The following is a 22,982-nucleotide window of genomic DNA, read 5'->3' as shown; positions in this document are numbered from 1 at the left end:
GAAGAGAAGCTCGGCCTAAAATCTCTTCGGCGGTTATCGCCCCTTACATTTACTTATTTATCTGCATATATAACGCTAGTGTAACTTTCGCTTGAGGAACCATTTTTAATGCAATAAAGAAGGAAGAAAGTTTAACTTCAGATAAAAATTTAATGTCCGGGGTAGATATAGCGTCTTACTGGGGCACATTCGGCCGCCGAGATGTGCCCCATTAAAAAACGCTATATTTACCCCGGACCCTGAATTTTAATTTTTCCATTTGTTTATGGCTTATGAATTATTTAAAAAACCTAAATACACTTTACCACAAACATCACCTTTCACTTGCAAAAAATCTTTTTTTAATGACACATATAAATATTGAAAATCACTTGCACAAAAGACTTGAAAAATTATATCGGCACTCGGGAAAACACAAAAATTCGTTTATTTGTATCAGTTATACAGCTAGAGATGTGCAACTTTGAAATGGTCATTATTATTGGTGATGGGTGAGTTTGCGTCGATATTTGATGATAAAAGATTTCTCTTTCATGCCAAAAATGTCGTTGACGAATGTACCCCAACGACGAAGCTACCTCGATTTCCCCTATTTGTGTATAAACTGAATGAACATTGTCACTTACGGTTCTGTTTACAAATGTTGGGCCATGGAACGAAATAGCATGCTTCCTGACCTCTGACCAAAATGTAATCATATCATGTGATAGTTTTGTCCTTATAGCATTCTGCAGGTATTAGACTGGATTGGCATTGGGGTTTTGAGCTTAAAGATCGATAAGTGGAAGTTGTTTCTGTGAAAGACTGTGTTTTACTGCTCCCACTGATTGTTATTCACTATAGAAGTCCAATGTAGATGCTCGAATTTTAATACATCCTACCTTGCCTTATTTTCCAGTAGGTATAAAGATATTATAATATCCATAACTTCTTTTCATTCTACGCGTTATGAAATGCCGAACCATGACAAAGACAGTTCAAGCTTTTAACTCCCTCCCAATTCCTTTGGCGGTGTTTTATATTTGGTTGACTTGTTTCGTTTTAAAATTTGTTTCGTGTTGTAAATACTTTTTGTTCTTAGCTGATATAAATAAGCTTATTCCGTTTAAAATAAGATTTTTTTTTTAATATTTAACTTTTCGAAATATCGCTATCTGAGATTACTAAATCTTAGCGCATGTCCGGTTGTATTCGAGCCGCCAAATAATAACAGCAGTATTGCTTAAGTTCTACCTTATTGTTGGAATGTTGCTGAAAATGTGCTGCAATAGCGCAGTTTTTGCTTTGGAAGACTAATTACATAACTGTATTCATTAAAGTCCGGTACCGCATCATGTTTATTGTTTTTTTTTCGTTCAGGAATATAACTTACATATATACATAAAGGGACTTTTCCAGGACAAAATCAAGTTTTTTTTAGGAAAATTGCGGGTTCGGTTATATTAATTTAATTATTTCAAGATATTTTCAGAGCTTTATTCGGTATCGCCTTGTGATCATTTTAATGACAATTCAGGATAAGTATTTTGAAAATAAATGAATGAATGAACTTAGATTCAGTGCCACTTAGAAATGTTTTTAACTCTATTTCAAAACTCTAAATATCATGTTAATAAAAATTATGTCAAAATATTTTTGAAATAGTCCCGCAGTTATCCTACATTAGTGCAAAAAATCAGATTGAATAAAATTTTTTCATTCACTACGTTTCTGTGTTTGAAGGTAGAAAATTTTCTATGCAAAGAACATTCATCACATACAATGGGTCTTGTGTAGGGGTGTGATTCTTACGAAATACATAGGCATACTCCTTTTTGCTACCTATTTTGTAGATATTTTAAAAAGAAAAGGTCTATTGAAGCGCTGTTAAATTAAAATTTAATCATACACTGGATTTTGGTTTTTCTTTTCATTCATTTTCCCTCTCAATATAAGTCCCATTAAAAACCTAGCAAACAATATACACAAGGAAGGGAACGCGAAAAAGTTCTAGCCATCTGCGCCCTGAAAAGTAAGTCTACGTTCACTGTATTGCACAAAATAGTTTATACCCGGGTTAAAGAGAAATATTTTAGTATGTTCCCACTGTCCCCATTTTAACATTTTAACGGGTTTGTACAATTTGTATACACTTTTTCCATATCTCGGCATGTGAAAAAAAGCCAATACTCTTTTTATGATTTCGGAGATTTGTCTTTAATTTAAAGGAAACAAAGTTCAAAATCTAAGTTGAAGACGAAAAACAACAGCTTATTGTTTTATTCTTAGACCCTATATTCTAGGCTCTGATTGTTTTGCATTTAAATTAGAGTAACCGAATTCCCTTTATAAGGAGTTTCTGGCAACACCAATTATATTAATAAATAAACTATACTTTCATTGTTTTTTTTATAATTAAATGATCTTCTACTTCAACACACTGTAAATGCGAATTTATATAAAAGTAAAATTAAATTGTTAAAAGTTTTTGTGTTCGGTATTTGGCAAACCCCTACATTAAATAAGCCTACATGATAGCTGTATATTTATATGAGATCATGGGCTGAATGCAGCCAAATATATTTATGTAAAAAATCATTGAAAACAAATCTGTGCACTGACCTTCATGCTAAAATTAAAAGTGTTTTAGTAAATGAAGAAAATAAGAGCAAAAATAAAATTTACAAGAAATTGAAATACATGAGAATATATAGAAAGAAAATATATCAATGTGCGATACGTAAGTATGTACATATGTATGCAAATATGCAAAATATATTAAAAATTGCGCGTGCAGGCTAAGGAAAAATCTATAATTAGGATGAAAGCTGATGTCGTCATTAAATGATGGGAAATTTATAAAATACATTTTGTATAAATCTATTATATAGTAAACATTAAAAAGGGATATTAATCATTTAAAAGTATTACAGAGCAAATGCAAGTAAGCTAAATTGTTAAGCAATTTAAACTGCAGCGCTCTTAAAATATTTGGGTAACCCAAAAATTATATGGCATTGAATACGTCAATGTTGAAAAAAACAAGTTGTAACGAAAAAGAGGCACTGAGCATCGTTTTATTAGTCATCTGAGAAAAGTAAACGAATACTGTAACAAAAATAAAAGTAACGAATTAACTGTTGAGAGAACCAATCAACAGAATCGACCGTTTGAAGCGGTGAGCCACCCATATACACTAGAGATATACGCCGCCTATAAACGCCGCCGCCGAATGTCAAAAATATCGGCGCGGCGGCGGCCGCGTCCGGCGCGTTACTATATTTTCTACTCGTTTAAGACTGTTTAGGCCATTATTGTTCATGTCGAAAATTGGTCGGATATGGTCGAAAGTGGTGTCCACGGATGCGCATCACTGCCAGTTATAAGAAATTAATTGCGAAATTTAACTTTTTCTAGCTGTTCAAAAGTTATTTAAAAAAAAAAAACAGGCGATTTCCTGACATCGAAAAACGGACTTTGCAACATCCAATTAACCAAGTTATTAAAACAAAACACCAATAGAATAACTTATATCTAATAAATTTATATGCTCATTTTGCATTTTTTTTCAACATATTAATAATGAACAATGAATTCAAATAAAATGACCCAAGACGAACATGTTTTCAAATTGTCCTCAAGTTGTTAAAAAAAGCAAATTAACCAAAAAAGGTGCCGATTTAAAAAAAATGTATATTGCGATTGGCTCAAAGAATAAGCGAAATCAGTGACGCAAAATCCTTTAGTAGGTTCTAGGGGCATAAACACTCCTTTGAAATGATTCTTACCTCATACTTAAGTTCAGGATATATGTACATATATGGGTTTGAAAAATTACTTGGGCTTACATTCAAACATCTGTTGTCTATTTGCGAAACTATACAATAGCGTCTGAAATGTTAATTTTGATTTTCACACTTAATCCTTCAACACCCAAGTCTCCCGGTTTGAGGTTTCCTAAAGTTGGCGGCCCTATCCAAAACTAGTTCCTTGGAGTGAATCACATTGATTATACCCTATCAACCAAGTTTAATTATCACCTACACGTTACGGCTCCTTTTACAAATGTGAATACGCAGGCACATATATTTACCAAGTGAGGCTTTGCCCTTCGCAAGAACACTCAAAGTGGTGAAGGAAAAGCTTTCCCAAGACAGTCGAACTAAGGACCGTGTGTTCTACTACCCTAAAGTAGTGCACAGTCGAACTAGTCTGAAAACTCAAGCTACGCGGTCATCCATAATGAGCTCTTATATCATAAGGCCGGACCACAGAAGTTAACATCTTTCAACTTAAAATCGGTCGACTTTCATTCTAAAATATCGTTTTGATTTAACGAAGACTATTGAAATCAATGTTGTGAACACAAACGTATGCAAACTTTGGTCTACATTTTAAAAATTTTATCCAGGTTCCTTGTAAAATTTTAATTATGTAGATGCGCCGAAGATTATACGATTTTCACCAATTACGCAATGGCATCCACTTAGACTGCTTATGATTTCGAGGGCGGCATCATTGGCTGAATAGTCACTCCCTAACCTTTCAAGGTGTTTCTCTGGTGTAGCTCGGCAGCATAGCGCGACAAAAGCATCCGTTGGAAAGTCTTCCGAGCTGCACCTAGAGCTTCTAGGAAAGTGACGTCAACGAAGGTATGAGTTCGAAGTTGCAGTCCTATAGCTTTTGTGCTGGTATATGGTGTGAGGGTCAGGAGGCGTGTTAGCGACTGGTGGTCGGGATCGCTACTGTTCACACATCGGGAATAGCTCTTAAAAACAGCCGAAAAAACTGGAGGCGCCCTGTACCACGAGAGTCATGAGTATTAAAAGACCATTAATAGCAACCGTAAGTCGCCTAAGTGTGACTATTTTATGTATCTCTATTTCTTTTCAGCAGGCGCAGCAGTACCAATTCCAAAGACCGGGGTTAGGTTCCAAGCCTCTCTGGAGTAAGCGAACGAGGGACAATCCCTCAGCAAGGAGCTACTCCTGAAAATTTTTGAACGGTGTAACGTAGCGTTACAATAGTATGACCCCCACTGTAACCCTTTTTCTCCTACGCCTGAGACCCCCACTCTAACCCTTTTTCACCTACGCCTGAGAGTATACATACATAGTACATTAACAGGTAGACAACAGCAGCAGCTACATACCAATGCATGCTAATAGCATTTGGCGAAAACAATAATATGCACACGGTACGCCAACTCACAGTAAATGGCAAACTGAAGTACCCAATTAGCGGTTCATTTCTCACTCGCATCATAGCAGAAGCAGTATAAAAGATAATGAATTTGCTGTTGTCACTTCATTCCTCGCAGGTTAGTCAGAGGAAGTGGTTGCTTTATTAAGCAACCCAGTCACTCCTCCTGACTAGCTGAGTTGAAGGGGTGCTGCCTTGGCACTGGTCACCCCTTGCTTGCGGGACAACGGGCCGTCCCCTTATGGTTTTCTCGCCCGTGTCCCAGCCAAGTAAGGGGGGCTCGCCGCCATTCGGCCGATAGATCCCTTCCCCTCAGTCCTGGCTCAGGCAGTAGAGCGACCCGTCGGCTAAAGGGGCTACCGCTGTGCCGTCAAGGCGCACTTCCCCTCAGCCTACGGATCGACCTACAAAAACCCGGCTGGTACAGCTCCGCGTCCAGCCCTGCCATCGTGCAAGCATGGAGGCGGTGGTGTCCAGCTAGCGAGCCAGCACTGGAGGCGAGTGAGCCAATCACACCACGGAGTGGAAGGGGGCGCTGTCAGGGAACGGGTCACCCTCACTTGCGGGGACAACGGGTCGTCGCCTTTATGGTTTTCTCGCCCGTGTTCCAGCTAGGTGGGGAGGCTCCCCGCCTTATGACCATCCAGCCCTTTTCCCCTCCGCCCCGGCCCGGCCGTCGACCGGTCCAGCAACTAAAATGGCTAACGCTGTGCCGTAAGGTGCACTTCCCCTCAGCCCATGGATCGGCCTTCGAAATTCCTGCTGGTACAAATCCGCGTCCAGCCCTGCATTCGTGCGGGCATGGAGGAGGTGGTGTCCAGCTGGCGGACCGGCATTAACCATAACTCTTTTATTCATTCCTCGCACGTCCCCCCGCCGCCGCCACTGGGACTGCGTCATCACGGGAAGCCGCCACCCGCAACCGCCGCTACTGGTAACCCCCCGAAAAGGTAATCAGGCAGAACGTTTTCACCGACACCCCACCTTGGCCACGCCACTGGTACGCGCTCCGTCGCCGTTGTTGCCGTCGCTATCCTACCGCCGTTGCGCCGCTGCTCCGACGACCGTTGGCCGCCTGCTATCCTACCGCCGTTGCGCCGCTGCTACGACGACCGTTAGCCGCTGCTACCTCATTACCGTCCAACCAGCTTGCTGGTACCGTCATTGCGTCCATACCACTACATCCATCCGTCCGCTAATACTGTCCGCCGTCCAGCCGCCATGCTAATCTCGCCACTGCATACCGCTGTACCAATCTGTCCGCTAATACTGTCCATCGTCCGGCCGCCGTGCTGATCCCGACGTTCGATCGCCGCACCGAGCCCTCTGCTATTACAACGACCGTTAGCCGCCGCTCGCCTCCCTCCCCCGCCATTTTTGCACGGAAAGCTGCTGCCTTTACTACCCGTCAAGCCGTGTGTGTGTGCGTGTATTCGTCATTAACACATAACAACTGTGTTCTTATTAAGTGGGGGTTTGTGGGACCTCTACTTGACCCTGGATTGACTGAGTGCTACCTCAGCCTTCGACAAAACCAACCTCATAACGGTCTGCGAGATCTTGAGGCAAAAACCCTGGATCTTTCCGAAATGGCCAACACGTTGATTTCCTTAAATACATACAAACAAAACCTTTCCTAAATATTATTTTTTTAAATAGAAAAATCAAGCTTTTTAAAGTAAGAACACCGGCGTAGGCCGGCACGCCGCCGGTATATAATAGAGCATACCCCGCCGCCGCCGATAAGGTGATCGGCGTAAACCTCTAATACACACACATACATATGTACATAAATGCACAAATGCGTATCTATGAACTTTTGCATCCATCAACAGTAGGAATATAAACATTTACCGCCGCACTTCAACGCGCTTTTCCTCTTTCACGATCTAATTGAAATCACCCATTCTCCCAATTCAAAATTTAAACATAAACACTTGTGCAAGTATGTGCGCGAGCCATTTGTGTGTACATGCAATGAAATGCATATCTGTAGGCTTTTGAACTTATTTTTTCGTTTTCGTTTGCATGTTGCTATTGTTTTTTTGCAAAAATTTAAATTAATGTCAAGTACTTGGACGTTTCCATTGTTCGGTTATGCGCACGTTTCTATTGTATCTGCAAATTTCGTTGTAGCAAAGACTCTATCAATTAATTTACTCTCTTTGGTTGTAGTACTTTTTGTTTAGCATATTATTTATTTCAGCTGAGCGAATACTAAGCTCTCTCACATGCACTCTCAAATTCATATTTTTGACATTTGTTTACGTTGACTCTCATACATACAGGTAGGTATGCGTGACTCTAATTTTTGTTAAAGCTTTTTCTCTCTTACTCGCATAAACAGTTTTGTAAAAAGCATTAACATAAACATACTCACATATTTATTATTGGAGAACTAGTTCAGCTAAGCATTATTGCGCAGAAGCTTTTAACAGCTGTTTCATGAAAGCATTTGAAATGGGAAAACTTTTGCATAGTGAGCACAGTGGGACAATCAGCACTTGTTCTTTGTTTGAGAAAACAGAAAAAATTTCGAACTATGAGAACCAGCTGAACAGGTTGGAATGAAATTTTGCACGAAGATAGCGAATAGTCTCTAAGGATCGACTTCCTATGTTTTTTTTTTTTCTTTTTTAAGGGGGGTTCGCACTCCACTTGGAAACAGTGACTTTATAATTATTTTAGTCGTTAAAACTTTAAATATATTGACCATAGCTATTAATATTAAGTCTATGGTCTAGCTATAATAAAAGTGAACACGAAAGATTTCGGGACTATCTCCAAATCAGTTCGAGGCATTCAGCATGTCGGAACTACATATATAGATCCTGTATATTCCGGTCAAAGGTACCAGCCCGACCATCTCGGAGCGATGTAATATGACCAAATTGGACCTATTTTTAAGTTAAGTAGGGATTGCTCAGGTGTTGAAGTTAAACCACAAAAGAGTGTAATTTATCCGAAACGAATAATTGAATGATTTTTGAGAACAGCCTTGACGGCTTCTTATCGGTAACAGCCGATCCCAGCAAGCCTTTGTTTTATTATCGGCTTATTAGCGAAAGCGAATCATTATCGTCGAGTTCGCGGCTAGTTAGCGGTTTCTAATTGGTTTTTTATTGGCTTGTTTACGACTAGTTACAGATGTTTCATCGATTTGATATTGATGATTTAGCGGTATTTTTTTTATAACAAACCGAAGAGCCGACAATAACGAATCGATAATGTACATACCGATAACACAGCGATAAAAAATTGTAACACTTCGATAGCAAGTCGAATCTTTTCGAAAGCAAATTGACTGTTTATTATGAACACTACACTGGGTCGATGTATTAACCGATATCGCGAAATCGATTTTTCGATAGAATTTGGGCTCAGGAAAGAAAAGTTCCACTACGTATACCAAAAAAAATTATTTTCGAGCCTGCAACATTTCATTTTTTTTTACTTTTTTCGACTTTGATTTTTAAGGTTTTTTCATAATCTACTAAATTATAAATGAGATTGTAAAGTTTTCATGTGTACCATGTCCGATCCAAAAATGTCCGCTAAAAACGTTGGCAATGAGTTTTTTGAAAAAAAAAAAAAAATAATAATAATAATACATACAACTGTTATCGCCAACGTTTTTAGCGGACATTTTTGGGTCGGACAGGGTATACATATGAAAATTGGTTTAGTAGGTCATGAAAAAAACCTTAGAAATCAAAGTCGAAAAAATGAAATTTCGCCGGCTCGAAAATTACTTTTTTTTGGTATGCGTAGGGGAATTTTTTTTCCTGAGCCCAAATCCTATCGAAAAATCGATGGCGCGATATCGGTAAACTTTCATCCACACAAATCGACCCACCCTAATGAACATATCTATAATTTTCAATAAATAACCCATCACTTCTTAATAACATATCGATACACTTTCAATAATAAATTGGTAGCTTTTCCATAACAAACCGATCGGTCATGGATAAAAATCCTTAAATCATTGCTCGCAGGCAATTTCAAATCACAACAGATTTATCAGAAATCATTAAACTGGTACCTTATATAGAGAAAGAAACCTGTTTACTATCTATTTTGATGGCATCTGAGTTTATCGTTTGTGAACGATAAAATATCGAGGAGAATATTAACAGTTTCGATACGGCACTATAAGAGCTCAGAAGTTTTTACGCACACTTATATATATAGAATACAGAAAAGAGAAATAAATAAGCAAGTATTCGAGAAAGCTGTTTGTGAAAATCCTAGACCCTAGGACAAAAAGATGAACAAGGAAACTGAGAGTTTAAATTGTGAAGTATTACTACCGTAGTAGTGTTGTAAATAAAGAACATTTTCCTATATTGAATATTATAGTTATTTATTCTGCAGTTCAGCGATTCGAATGATAACAGAAGGTCAGAATAATCGAGAATTTACTTAATGTTACTCATACACACCGAAATACGACTATAATTTCGGACTTTCATTTTACGGAAGAGTAAAAGATATATTTTTTAAAATTCGTATTCATAACATTTCAATTCATTTGAGTTGGGTAAGCAATTAAAACCAGAAAAACTTGCTCCCTACAAGCTTAACAAGATGATTTCGTAGCTAAGAAGATTTTGTGTGCTCCTATTTTATTTGTCGTAAGTACCCAAATTTCCTCTTTATTAAGCCATTACATGCTTTTACTTTACAAAAAAGCAGTTTTCAAAGTTCAAACCACAATTAAGCAGTCAGTAAGTTTGCTAAACACTCATTCACAATGGCCCACGACCTTGGCTCACCTTTCCCCTCAAACAATGTCTGTTGAGTTTACATTGCAACATTACGTTAACTACTTTTATTCTGGTATATACTTGCACATACATACATACATACATACATATATTTTGCTTGGGGTAAGTTACAAAGTCATGGCATGGACATGCAGTGGCAAATCATTCGTGTCACATAAACAAATTATTATTTTCTCTTTTTGTGCCATTTGGGACGTGGTGTAATGAAAACGTCGACAAATCTGATGAACAATGCGATAATGGCTAAAGGGAAACGCAGCTGCAAAATTGGGGATGTTGACAGGGGTGTAGAATTACTTTATTTCAGGAAGTGTTTATATAGCGAAGAAATGCTTTGCATACATTTTTATTTGTGAGACTCTATTGAACCTTGAAGTAAAATTTTCCTTTAACCCTTCCAACAAAACGCTGATATGCCTCCGATGAAGTTTGCATCATTTAAAGCTGAGCTCTGTCGTCTTGCGCGAGGAGCTGATGAGGTGAGTCTACTTTGTTAAAGAACGTTCCAAATGAAGAAGCGACCAGCAACTGAATAAAAAACCCAGACTCAATACAAATTAACACTTGCAGGCATTTCATGCATTTGACAAATATTTACTCTCATTGTTCCACTACTCATCATTTACTTTTCTTCAATCACCTACCACTTGAAGGTTCATGATTTAGCACCGATATCACTGTTCCACCGAACATTAACCACCTGTTCACGGTTGTGCCGGCAGCTTTGGAACCATACTCTGACTTCTCTGTTAATAATTTTAGTTATCCCATATGTTTGGACCAAATAATGCAAACAAATTAAGTTTATCCATTAGTAACTGATGCGGGATATCTGGCAAAACAAGATTTAGCCATTAGCATGTTGATCTATGCACAAAAATTTTTCTCCTTCATCTGCGGCGGCCACCCCTTTAGGATCATTTTTGTTGAGTCGAAAAAATATGTTGTTAGTAGCACAAAAGTCTTAATGATGTTAACTAGACTGTGAAGTCATCACTGAAGTGCAGACTCAGCCATTTGAAGTTTAAGATGAAGTTTTTTACTTTAGGAGTATGGAAGGCACCTTCTTTTATTGAGGGTCTCTTATTAGCAATTATTGTATCCCCTTTCTGTGAATATATGCCCCTGGATGCTGCCATTGTGGGTGTGATCGCTGTTGTCGTCACGTAAATTGATGCGTTACAATTAAACGTAATCATACTTTGTGAGCAACTCTCTGCTCAGAATACATAATGAGGATATGTAAGTATACTGGGGTGTCCTTTTTTATCGAACTTAGGATTTTTGCTACCGAAAAATTTCTCCTCTTTTTCGTTATTGGTACCCAAATCTGAGCAAGCACAATAAAACGAAAGAATTGGTTCTTGTTATAATAAGAGCATTTTTATAAAGAAGGACCTTCTGTTTTCGACGGCTCTAGATGGGAATCGATAGAAATGCTTCTGTACAAGGCAAAACTTTTCAATTTGATTCACAAAGCCTCCCTCAAATTAATCAAAAATTTTGTCCTATTATTTTCTGAGCGAAGTAACAAACTCAAAGTAATTATAGTTTAAGTAGATAATTAAAATAAAACCGTTTAAAAACATTTTAGAGCAACTGTTATTTTTCGGGCGTAATAAAAAAATAAAAAACTGTTATTTAACGAAAGAAATAAGAAACTCAAGAAATAGTTGTTTTTTCATGAGATCATTATTTACCGGAAAGAACAAAAAACTCAAAAAAAAATACTGACTAATTTTTCCGATAATTGATGTATATTGCAAAAATTTTCCGTTATGCCTCATCAAATTGGGTTTCGAGACAAACCGGTTTCAAGATTGTGCCATCATCAGTATAAATTTTCATTCTGATCTGTTGTTGTCTTTTGTCTTGTATTTATAGTTCGTAGGTACATGAGCTGGTATTGTCAAAATGGATGTTTGTTTATGCGCACGTGTTGAGTGTTTATTCAAAACCGAGGGTGGTTTTAACTGATCGGTTTCTGTGGCTGACTGAGGCAGGTAGAAGTCAGTTATTATAGTCGTTTTACCTTCTTTGTTTATTTGTTGTTTTACTGCGTTTATTGTTTTGCGTTTATCTGTTGTTGGGGGTGTTTGTCTGTTGTAGCCGTGTCATTCCTTTGTGTCTTGTAAACAAGTTTTATAGGTTCAATTATTATATCAGAAATTTTGGTTGTCTATTCGTTTATTATTCTACCGTCGAATGTTTTCTGTTTGTAGATATTCATGTTTTGAAGTATGTTCAGACGTCGGGCTCTGTGAAGACCCTGACTGTTTTATAGATGTTTGCTGGGGAACATTCATTTCATGTAATTCGCGATGTTAGACTGTGGTGTGATGTTTGGCTTCCGTGTGTTTTTGTTTTAATCTCTTCTGTGTTCTCTGAACCTCGTTCTTATTTGACGTCATGTTTGTCCTGTGTAACTGTGTTGGCATCCGTAGGTAAGCTTGTATACGTCATGTCTGCTAAACGGATCTTCTGAGTGTTAGTCTTAGTTTTCGCCTTAAATAAACATTTTTTTTTTTCAAAGTTTGCCAATTTATATGTTGCCTTTGCAGTATGTCATAGTCGTCCAAGTGCTAGTATTTTCCTTTTCATTATTTCTTTTTGGTTCTCCATGATTTAGCTTGACTCTATGTAGCTAGCGTTGTTTATGAAATTTGTAATTGAAATTTAATCAACTTCCCGATAAGCTATAAGCAATGACAATGCAATGAAAAGAGGAAAAAACTCCACTAGGTGGCGCATGGATCGTTATATTTAAAAAATTATATTTTTGGTCCAATTTGGCTCATATCAAAGCAAATTCAGTATCGTAAAGTACAGTATCAGGTATAGATTCGCCTTGGCTCATATTTGGAAGACATATTACATGCAGAAATAAAAATCGCTTTATGAAAAAATTCCCGCTAGGTGCCGCAAGGATCGAGATATTCTAAAACTCGTATTTGTGGCCCAAATATTATATACAGTCCGGTAGAAGATACATCAAAATACTTTGGAGTTCGAGGAGGGACAAGCATACGTGGCGCTGAGTCGAGTAAAGTCTTTGGAAAGATTATGTATTGAGGATATAGATTGTAACAAATTGTCAGGAAAGAGTCCTTGTAATAATGAGGCACTAAATGAACTAATTAGAATGAGAAATAATAGGCAATTAAATAAAAAATAAAAAAATAAAAAAAAAAGACGGTTTATTGAAAACAATACTTACATGAAATAATAATAATACTAAAATCTAAAAAACAATTAGGTACGTCCTAGGTACTAGTCATAACACTCCTCATCAATCTAGAACGTTGATCAGTCAAATAAATAAAAGCGTCAAATTTCTATTGATAGTCATATATAAGACCAACTGAACCTTAATCAGGTTTTGCTACGCCTCACGTTTTTAGAAATTTCACGCGCCCAACGCTTTTATTTATTTGTCTGATCATAACCCTTGACTAGTAACTAGGACCTACCTAATTATTTTCTAGCTTTTAGTATTATTATTACTGTAAGTATTCTTTTCAATAAAACAGTTTAATTTAAAACTTTTTTAAATTATTTTATTTTCAAGTTTTTAGTTTTTATTGAATTGCCTATTCTTTCTCAATCTATTCAGTTCATTTAATGACTCAATATTACAATGACTCTTTTCTGACAATTTGTTACAATCTAAGTCCTCACTACATAATCCTTCCAAAGACTTTACTCAACTCAGCGCCACGTATGCTTGTCCCTCCTCGAACTCCTAAGTATTTTGATGTCACTTCTACCGGCCTGTATGTAATATCTCGATCCTTGCGCCACCTAACGGGAATTTTTTCACAAAGAGATTTCTACTCCTGTATGTAATATGTGTTCCAAATATGAGCCAAATGGGACCACAAATACGATTTTTTTTTTGAATATCTCGATCCTTGCGGAACCTAGCGGAAATTTTATTTCAGAAAGCGATCTCTATTTCTGTGTGTAATATGTGTTTCTATCTCTCAATCTCAAAAAGTGCTTTCATGTCACATTTTCCAAAATTCGCAATGTTTTACCAACGATATATACGATCTCGGTTACACCCCTTCACTTCATCTTTGACTCCTCGTTCTCTTTCAATAACCATATTAACTATGTAATTTCAAGCGCGTATGCTTCCTTAGGTTTTGTGAGGCGTAATAGCACCAACTTCTCAGATCCCTATACCTTGAAATTGCTATACTCATCGTTTGTTCGTTCCAAACTGGAATATGCTGCATTTATTTGGAGACCTTATGACAAGTTTGCAATCGACAGGATTGAGCGAGTACAAAGGATATTCCTAAAATTTTTCCTAAGATCCTTACATTTCAAAGACCCAGTCCCTTCTTATCATTCCCGCTTGCTGCTAATTAATTTGAAACCATTAGAGCTCAGAAGGTTAACCCTTTCCTTGTCTTTCATTTTCGGAGTTGTTAATGGAGATATTGATTGCTCCCCTTTACTGCACGCGATTCATTTTCTTATTCCAACGAAGTCTCTTCGTTCTCAAAACCCCTTTTATATTAAACATAAGTCTACTAACTATGCGATAAATGCTCCATTGTCGCGCTCTCTACGTGAACTTAATGATATCTCGAATTCTATTATGCTTGATTTTTCTTATCCAAAGTCTATTTTTCTTAATTTACTTAACTCTGTTTGGTAGCTAGGCTTAGTTATTCGTTTTAGTCAGTAAGAACCATTGTTGTTTTTGACTTTTCGAAAAATATAAATAAAATTAAAATTATATAATATGAGCCAAATTCACCAAAAATACGATTTTTTTAAATATCTCAATCCTTGCGCAACATAGCGGGAATTTTTTTCATAAGGCGATTTTTATTTCTGTGTGTAATATGTCTTCCAAATATGAGCCAAGGCGAATCTATACCTGATACTGTACTGTACGGTACTGAATTTGCTTTGATATGAGCCAAGTTGGACCAAAAATACGACTTTTTGAAATATATCGATCCATGCGTCACCTAGCGTATTTCTTTCTTCTTTTTATTGCATTGTCATCAGGTTCTGAACTATATTCCAAGTTTCAAGCTTGTAGTTTATCGAGAAGTTACTTCAATTTCAATTACGAAATTTTTAAACAACGCTCCCTACACAGAATCAAGTTAAATAAACACGTTTAAAAACGGACACTCTAATGCACATACGTACGCTTGCTGCTGTTTGAATGCTAAAAGGATATTTAACTTGAAATGTGCAGAATGAGCAACAGTATTAAAAGCAAAATTGGGTTAATGCTGGTATTTCAGTTGTAAATACTCAGGAGACCTGGTGGGTGCGTAAGTGAACGAATACACAAGCGCCAAGAGCTAACATGAAAGAAGACACAAAAGCAACAAAAAGTGTTTTTGTGCAGACAATAAACGAAGTGTTGCAGAAAGTATAAACAAAATGAGTACATATGTATGTGTGCAAGTTTGTATATAAATATGAAGGGAATATAAACAATTTAGTAGATAATTTTTTTATTTAAAGAGTATCTAAATAAGTAGTTGCGGAGATTACTAAACGCCTCAACGTCTTTACACACAAACAAATTTATTAGAGTGCATTTTAAGCTTTACTGTGCTGCATTAGAGTACTTAAGTTACGCTTGAAGGACCTTGAATGGAAGGCAAATATGGTGCAGAGATACAAATGTTTCGTTTTGTTTATAAAGCTATACAAAACTATAATTAAAATTAATTATAATTGCTAGACGATTGAAAGACTTCTATTGGTTAGTATAAATAGCGGCACATGTGCATTTGCATGCATTAGACTGGGTCGATTTATTAACCGATATCGCGCCGTCGATTTTTCGATAGGATTTGGGCTCAGGAAAAAAGTTCCACTAAGCATACCCAAAAAAATAAATTTCTAGTCTGCAAAATTTCACTTTTTTTTGACTTTTTTTCGACTTTGATTTTTAAGGTTTTTTTCATGACCTACTAAAAAAATTTAATGTGATTGTAAAATTTTCATGTATAACTTAAAAAAAACCATATATGAAGGGCTTAGAACCAAAAGGATATAAGTAACATCGACGTTGAATTGAGATAGTTAAGGTTAATGTAAATTACTTATTGTAAATTCTGGGTAAATGCGTTTGAAATGATTCCTGTCTAAATGAATGCAAGTTAGTCAACTAATTCAAAGGAGGTTTACTGCAGATGGAAAATAACTGTAAATTTCCAAAAATTATTGCAAAAATTTCCAAAAATTATTGCAATAAAATTTCGAGCATTGATTGCTCGGCCAAAAGAACATGTAGAATTTTTTTCGAGTATACAGTCTTGTAGCCCGTTTAATTTTAGTATAATAAAGTGCTAAACTTAAGTTCGTAGGAAGTCTCGCTGATTTTTGACAATTTTTTTTCTGAATCCAAGCGCACTTAGACCATTTTGGCTCCAAAAATTGTTGCAATAAAATTTCGAACGTTGATTGCTCGGCCAAAATAACTTTAAAATTTTTTCGAGTATGCAGTTTTGCAGCCCATTTAGATTTAGTATAATAAAGTGCTAAACTTAAGTTCGTAGAATGTATCGCTGATTTTTGGCAATTTTTTTTTTCTTACGAGGATAAGGACTTTTTTCCATATAAAAAAACTTACGTAAAAAAATTCTTATGGGATATAACTCAAGAAAAAAATTGCCAAAATTAGGGAAATTTTTCACAGATATGATTAACTTACTTACTGGCTACAAAACTGCATACTTGAAAAAATTCTGCATGTTCTTTTGGCCGAGCAATTAAATTTTATTGCTTGGAGGAGCGCACTTAGATCCTTTTGGCTCCAATCATTAATGCAATAAAATTTAGTACGTTTTTGGCCTGGAAAATATATGGCACTAAAATGTCCAAAATGGCTTGGATCGCATTGTCAACAAATAGACACTATATTAAATATACAAATATGGGTATAACTCAATTTTAAAAAAAATGTCACTTAGATCCTTTTGGTTCTGAGCCCTTCATATGTAATACTCCTATATTGCTAAATGAAAATGCTCGCAATGTGTTTTGAATTCGAAATCAAAACAAGACAGCCTATAAAATTTTTGTAATTGTAGCAGCATAAGTGTGACAAGAAAAAATTTTAATTTAGGTACATTCGATTATTGAATACAAAAACAAAAACGTTTAAACAGCAATATATCGGCACTCTGATGTTTGGGAATGTACCTAGCCGTTTGTAGGAATATAGGAGTATTAACTATATGAAAAAAAGTGTTATCGACATCGTTTTTAGCGGACATTTTTGGGTCGGACAGGGTATACATATGAAAACTTTTTTAGTAGGTCGTGAAAAAGACCTTAAAAATCAAAGTCGAAAAAAGTAAAGAAAAACGAAATTTCGCAGGCTTTTGGGTATGCGTAGAGGAACTTTTTTTCCTGAGCCCAAATCCTATCGAAAAATCGATGGCGCGATATCGGTTAACTTTCGTCCATACAAATCGACCCACTCTAGTATGGATATTAAAGCTTACATACATTCAAATAAATATACAAATGAACTACACAATGATTCAAAAAAATTCTGTATAACCAAATAATTTGTAAAATAATTCCCAACTAAGCTAATTGAGTTTTGCATTAGGCATATTTCCGTGGTCAATCGTTTTAAATATTAAAACTCATTTTGGTGCTGATTGGTAATTGTTGGGCGAAATATAAACACATTTATGTTTTTGTTGCTGCTTTAGTGATTTAGTTTGTAATACTTAATGAGCTCAATGGTTGTTAATTATAATTGATGGATTATGTTTTAGGTTTATGCACATGTGTCGCTGGTTGACGCTCAAACGCTTTTAACTAAATTTACACACAACTTAGGCCCACGGACTTATAAGATGGTTTTTAATATTTTTCGCATTTATCAGTTGTGACATACCAAATGGATCCAGCAATTCAGAGCACATCCACCAACGATGGTAGTTCACTGCAGTCATCTAATTTATTGAAATCAGCAAGAGGAAAGGAAGGTGGGAAGTGAGACTTAGCGAGGGAAGGAGAAGACGGAGAAAGGAAAGTGGAAAGGAAGATTTGGCGAGGAGAAGGGGAAGACAGAGTACGGAAGTAGAGGGATTCGAAGAGAACTGAGAAGGAGAAAGAACTGGAGACAATAAGGGAATGGGAGAGCAGTGAAAATGAAGGGGTGGGGATTAAAAAAGGGAAAGGAAAGGAAATAAAAGAAAAGGAAAGGGAAGAGAGCTGAAAAGTGGAGCACCCGAGAAAATTTTAAAAATGTTTTTATAGGTTAGGATGTACTGGCCGGTCCTTGACGACCTCACATAGACTGATTGAGTCCGTAGTGTTACCAGAAGTTTGTTTTCACGACCAAACTGAAAAACCCTATCAAAAACCAGGCGTACGTTATAAAATAACTCTGTCCTCTTGGCAAATACTAGAAGCTTCCTAGGACTTAAGCCACATGCTGCTTCTAGATCTGACAGCTGTATCACTCCTAATAGCTGGAGTCTTAGCCTGGCAAGTGCAGGGCAGGAGTACAGTACGTGCTCGATCGTTTCCTCCTCCAACTCGCACTTCCTACATCTGCTATCACTCACCAAGCCTAATTTAAAGGCATGTGATGCCAGAAGGCAGTGTCCAGTCAGAATACCCGTCACGAGTCTACAGTCCTCTCATTTTAATGATAGAAGCAACTTTGTTGGTCTAAGGTTGTAAGACCTACACATAATCTTCGACACTTTACAGTCCCGCGCTTGAACCCACCCTTTCCCGCTTGGTCGATCATGTACACCTTTCGCCTTCGCTTAATCTTGCCCAGTCTAATTGGGACGTCTACGGAGCAAGCTTCAAGGGATGCGCCCTTTTTAGCTAGTTCGTCCGCTTTTTCATTCCCATCTATTCCCATATGCCCTGGGACCCAATATAGATGTATGCTTCTCCCTGTCCCGATTCTCTCCAGATACTGCTTACACTCTAACACGCAATTAGATGCTGTGCTATGCGAGATTATTGCCTTAATTGCAGCTTAAGCTATTATCTTCCAGGGTTTCTACTTCTCTGCTTACGTCTAATATTTCCGCTTGGAAAACGCTACAGTAATCCGGCCGCCTGTAGGATCTGCTTATTTCCGGATCAGCGCAGTATACCGCAGACCCTACTCCTTCCACTACTTTGGAACCATCGGTGTACACATGTATCGCCTCGCCCGCCTTTTGCGCACCCTTGCGCCAACCGTCCACCTCTATTGTCACCTTAAGATCTCCCTCGAAGCGCAGATAGGAAATTAGGTAGTCTGTTCGTCTTGTGATTGATGACGCTATACTACTATGGCCATATGGTCGGCGCTCAAGCTGCCCCGAGGCACCGAGCCTGGTGGCGGTTGTTAATGCTATGTTCTTTGTTACCAGGTCTACAAGTGGAATGTGCAGAATGGCATACAGTGCAGCCGTCGGGGTTGTTTTCAGGGCTCCCCATAATGCTAAGCATCGATAGTCTGCATACCCCCTCTAATTTTTTGAGGTATGTTTTTTTTTGTGTGGCTTTCCACCAAACAATAACTCCATAGTATAGAATAGGGCTTACAATCGCTGTAAAACCCAATGAGAAAGAGAGGGTGAAAAGCAGCAACGTCATCTGCGTAAGCCGTAAGTTTTACGGGTCCCTTATCGAATCGCCTGAGCAGTTGGTTGATGACCAGCGTCCACAGCAGAGGTGATAGAACCCCTCCCTGCGACGTGCCCCTGTCCACTGATTTCCTGGCCTCGTAAAATCTCCATTGTGATGTAATCTTCCTGCAATTTAACATGCAGCCGATCCATCTGATTAAGGCAGGATGTACTTTAATGTAATTAAGACTACCCATAATCGCCCATTTTGAAACATTATTGAAAGCCCGGCAATGTCCAAGAAGACTCCTAAAGCATACTCCTTATATTCCAGGGATTTCTCTATACTTATTACCACCCTATGCAATGCGGTGTCTACCGACTTGCCTTTGGTGTATGCATGCTGTTTTGTGGAGAGCAGCTTTTCATCCACGTTGGACTTTTTGTACACATCTATCCGCCTCTCAAAGGTTTTGAGCAAAAATGATGTTATGCTAATGGGTCTATAGTCTTTGGGATACACGTGACCGATTTTCCCCGCCTTTGGTAGGAAAGCTACACGAGCATTTCTCCAAAAGTGCGGTGCATGATTCAGCATTATGCACCAATCGAATATTATGTTAAGCTATTCCACGGCCGCCATACTTGAAACCATTCTATCTTCGTATCGGTCACCAAGCCCGGCACTACTAGCTCCGTGATCGAAGTGTGAGTGATGTCTGCTGGCTCTTCTAAACCGTCTCCCGATGGGAAGTGTGTGTCGAGAAGCACCTCAAGGGATTCCTCACTATTACGCGACCATTCATCGTTCTCTTTCTTTATTAGTCCCTGGACTATATTTCCCCTTGCTAGGACTTTTTTCAACCGTGCTGTTTCGCTGGAGCACTCTATGTCCGTACAGAAACTTTTCCATTTTTCTCTTCGCCCTGGTAATTTCACGGTTGTAGATCCTCAGTAGATCCTTTTACTCGTCCCGACACGCTTCGCGTTCCACGGCCTTTGCGAGCTTAAACATTTCTTTTACCTGTCCTCTTAGAAGACTCAGCTCATTGCTCCACCATGGCGGCTTTGCTTTTCCTCTGAATCTTCTTAGAGGGCAAGCTTTGTTATACGCAGTCGTAAGCGTCCTTGTTAGGAATTCATTCGACTCCTCCAGTTCCTCCACATCGCCAACCTCTTTGGGTTGGCAAATTGGTTTGCAGGATGTAACAAAATATAGATTCGCCTCTCGCGTTCGTATCTGCTCCACCCCACTCATTGTGGTGTGCATTTGCATCTGCGCCTATGACCAACCGCCCTTTGCGCCCTTCCTCCTGTTGTAGCCTTTTGCACTCCATCGGTGGAACCTCCGCAGCATTGGCCATGTAGCAGGACGCCAGGATAAATGCCTGCTTACTCTTTTGCTCAACGGCCACCGCTACGAGGTCCTCAGTGGTGTAATTAGGCAGCATATATGAATGCAGCTGTTTCCTTACCAATCCTACAGCTCGCGCCCGTCCTTCCGTTTGCGCGTAGTAAACGCCAAACCCGCGCGCGCTAAGTCCAGAAACCTTTCCTCCCCATGAGAGCCACGGCTCCTGGATCAGCGTCGAACTCTCCTCAAGGGTTAGGAGGAGTTCGCTCGACGCCACTTTACTGTGTTGGAGGTTTATCTGTAGGACTCGCAGCACCATTGGGCTGTTTGCCCCCCTCCAGCACCTTCGTCGTGACGTCGTCGTCCTCCCCTTGCCCTTTTGGTTTAGAGTATTCGAGGCCCTCTTCAGCCTCTCGTGACTGTTGTGCCGGGTGATCCTCTGCGCGAGTCGCAGCACCATTTGGCGGTTGGTCCTCTTCTAACACCTTCGTGGTGACGTCGGGGACCTCCTCCTGTCTTTTTTCCCTTAGGCTCTTGAGGTCCTTTTCGACTTCGCCCACCTCTAGCGTGTTAGAGTTTTTATCCTCGGGACTTCTTTTCCTGAATCGCATGTAAATTTTGCCAGTGCCAAAGGACATTTTGCCAAGCTGCGTGTACAAAATATCCTCCGCCTGCTTGTTTATTTGGAAGATGTAGAACTGACCATCCTCGGTAGGCCGATATACAGTAAGTACCTTCCAATCCTGTGTCGGTATGTTCGGATTCTGATTGTGCAGTAGTCGCAGTGTATCCTCCAACTTCATCACGCATGGTATCCATACCTTAACTTTTGGTACCGTGGGGATTTGCCCTTTATCCACCACCTCAAACCGAGCGTTCGTGCCTTGCCTTGGGAGCTTTGGAACCACTTTCTCCAGCCACCGCAAGCTCGCGATGTTGACGCACGCTATCATCTTCACACCATTATACCATCCCCCCGAACCAAAGGTTGGAAGGGGCTTACTTGGTTTTTCACGCATCATATTAAGCATTAAGCTAATAAGCTCCCTTTCCAGATATCTCCACCTTTCAGTAGTCATTTGTCTGAAAGGACTGCTACGATCAACCAGCGCCACAGTCAGTGACTGCTTTGCCACATAACTCATCTTCTCGGGAAAAGCCGGAGTCTTAGTGTTATCTCCCTTTGGCACCTCCGAGAAAGCCGGAGTCTTAGCGTTAACTCCCTTTAGCATCTCAGAGAAAGCCGGATTCTTAGCATTATCTCCCTTTGGCTTATCTCCTACTTCCGTAGTTGGAACTTCCCTCTGACCAGCAGCTTTCGAGGTACTTGCTACCTCGCTATTGGGGCCCATCTGCCTTACAGCTTTGGGCCTACTTGTCTTGTCTATGCGACTGCCCTGCCTAGCGGCTCCAGGACTGGGTCCTTTCTGCCTCTTGAAAGCAGGTTTGTCGCCTTCCGCCGAACGCTGCCTCTTCATTCTGCCATTCGACGCTTCTTCCTCCTCGTACCGGTTGCAGAACCGAGGGTTTCTCGCAGCAAACCTTATAAACTGCCTTCGACCTACTTCTACCACCTCATTGGCCCATTTCAAGCGCTCGATCTCCACTTCTGTTGGATCGACCACTGCTACCAAGCGTTGTACCATTCTTAGTGCTGCACGGTACTACGAGAGAGCTTTTTTACTTTCTCTGCTCCGTACCCTTCTCCACTCTTCTACTCCGGTTTCATTTGTGTGCTTCTCCAACACGGAGTTCATTGAATCAGCACTACTCTCGCTCCCCGAGTCCGACGCATCGCTTGATTCGTACTTGTCATTCTTGGATTGCGACTCAGTCCAGTTTTTATAACTCGTCATAAATTTGAGTGTACTTGAGTCATGTCGATGGAGGTATAAGTAATTCTGGGAAAGTGGGTAAAGCAACTGCCACCTACTATGGAGCGTTGAGTTAGTTATTTTGGAATCTTTTCGATCAGGTCAATTCTTTCGCGACATACCGCTTCCAACTCAGTGAACAACCGCTTCCTTTGCTTTTAAACTAAGTATGGTGTCGATTGAAGTATTTTCTTGCCCGGAG

The 22,982-nt window shown here is 38.9% G+C and overlaps 1 protein-coding gene across 5 annotated transcripts in view; it reads right to left on the bottom strand.

The window, feature by feature from the left end:
• The window catches only part of KCNQ (KCNQ potassium channel), a 245,457-nt gene that overhangs the window by 95,785 nt on the left and 126,690 nt on the right, over positions 1-22,982 (bottom strand). Inside the window, exon 1 of one of the 5 annotated variants that reach the window (XM_067774908.1) lies at positions 7,036-7,275. The exons of the other annotated variants lie outside the window; for them this stretch is intronic. The gene's annotated coding sequence lies outside the window, so the exon portion shown is untranslated. Of the gene's footprint in view, positions 1-7,035; positions 7,276-22,982 lie in introns of those variants that run through there. 5 annotated transcript variants of the gene reach the window in all.

Source organism: Eurosta solidaginis, chromosome 3 (genome assembly GCF_040869045.1).
Source record: "Eurosta solidaginis isolate ZX-2024a chromosome 3, ASM4086904v1, whole genome shotgun sequence".
Taxonomy (NCBI): Eukaryota; Metazoa; Arthropoda; class Insecta; order Diptera; family Tephritidae; genus Eurosta; species Eurosta solidaginis.
The sequence above is the reverse complement of the archived record's forward strand: the minus strand, read 5'-3'. Positions and strand labels throughout refer to the sequence as shown.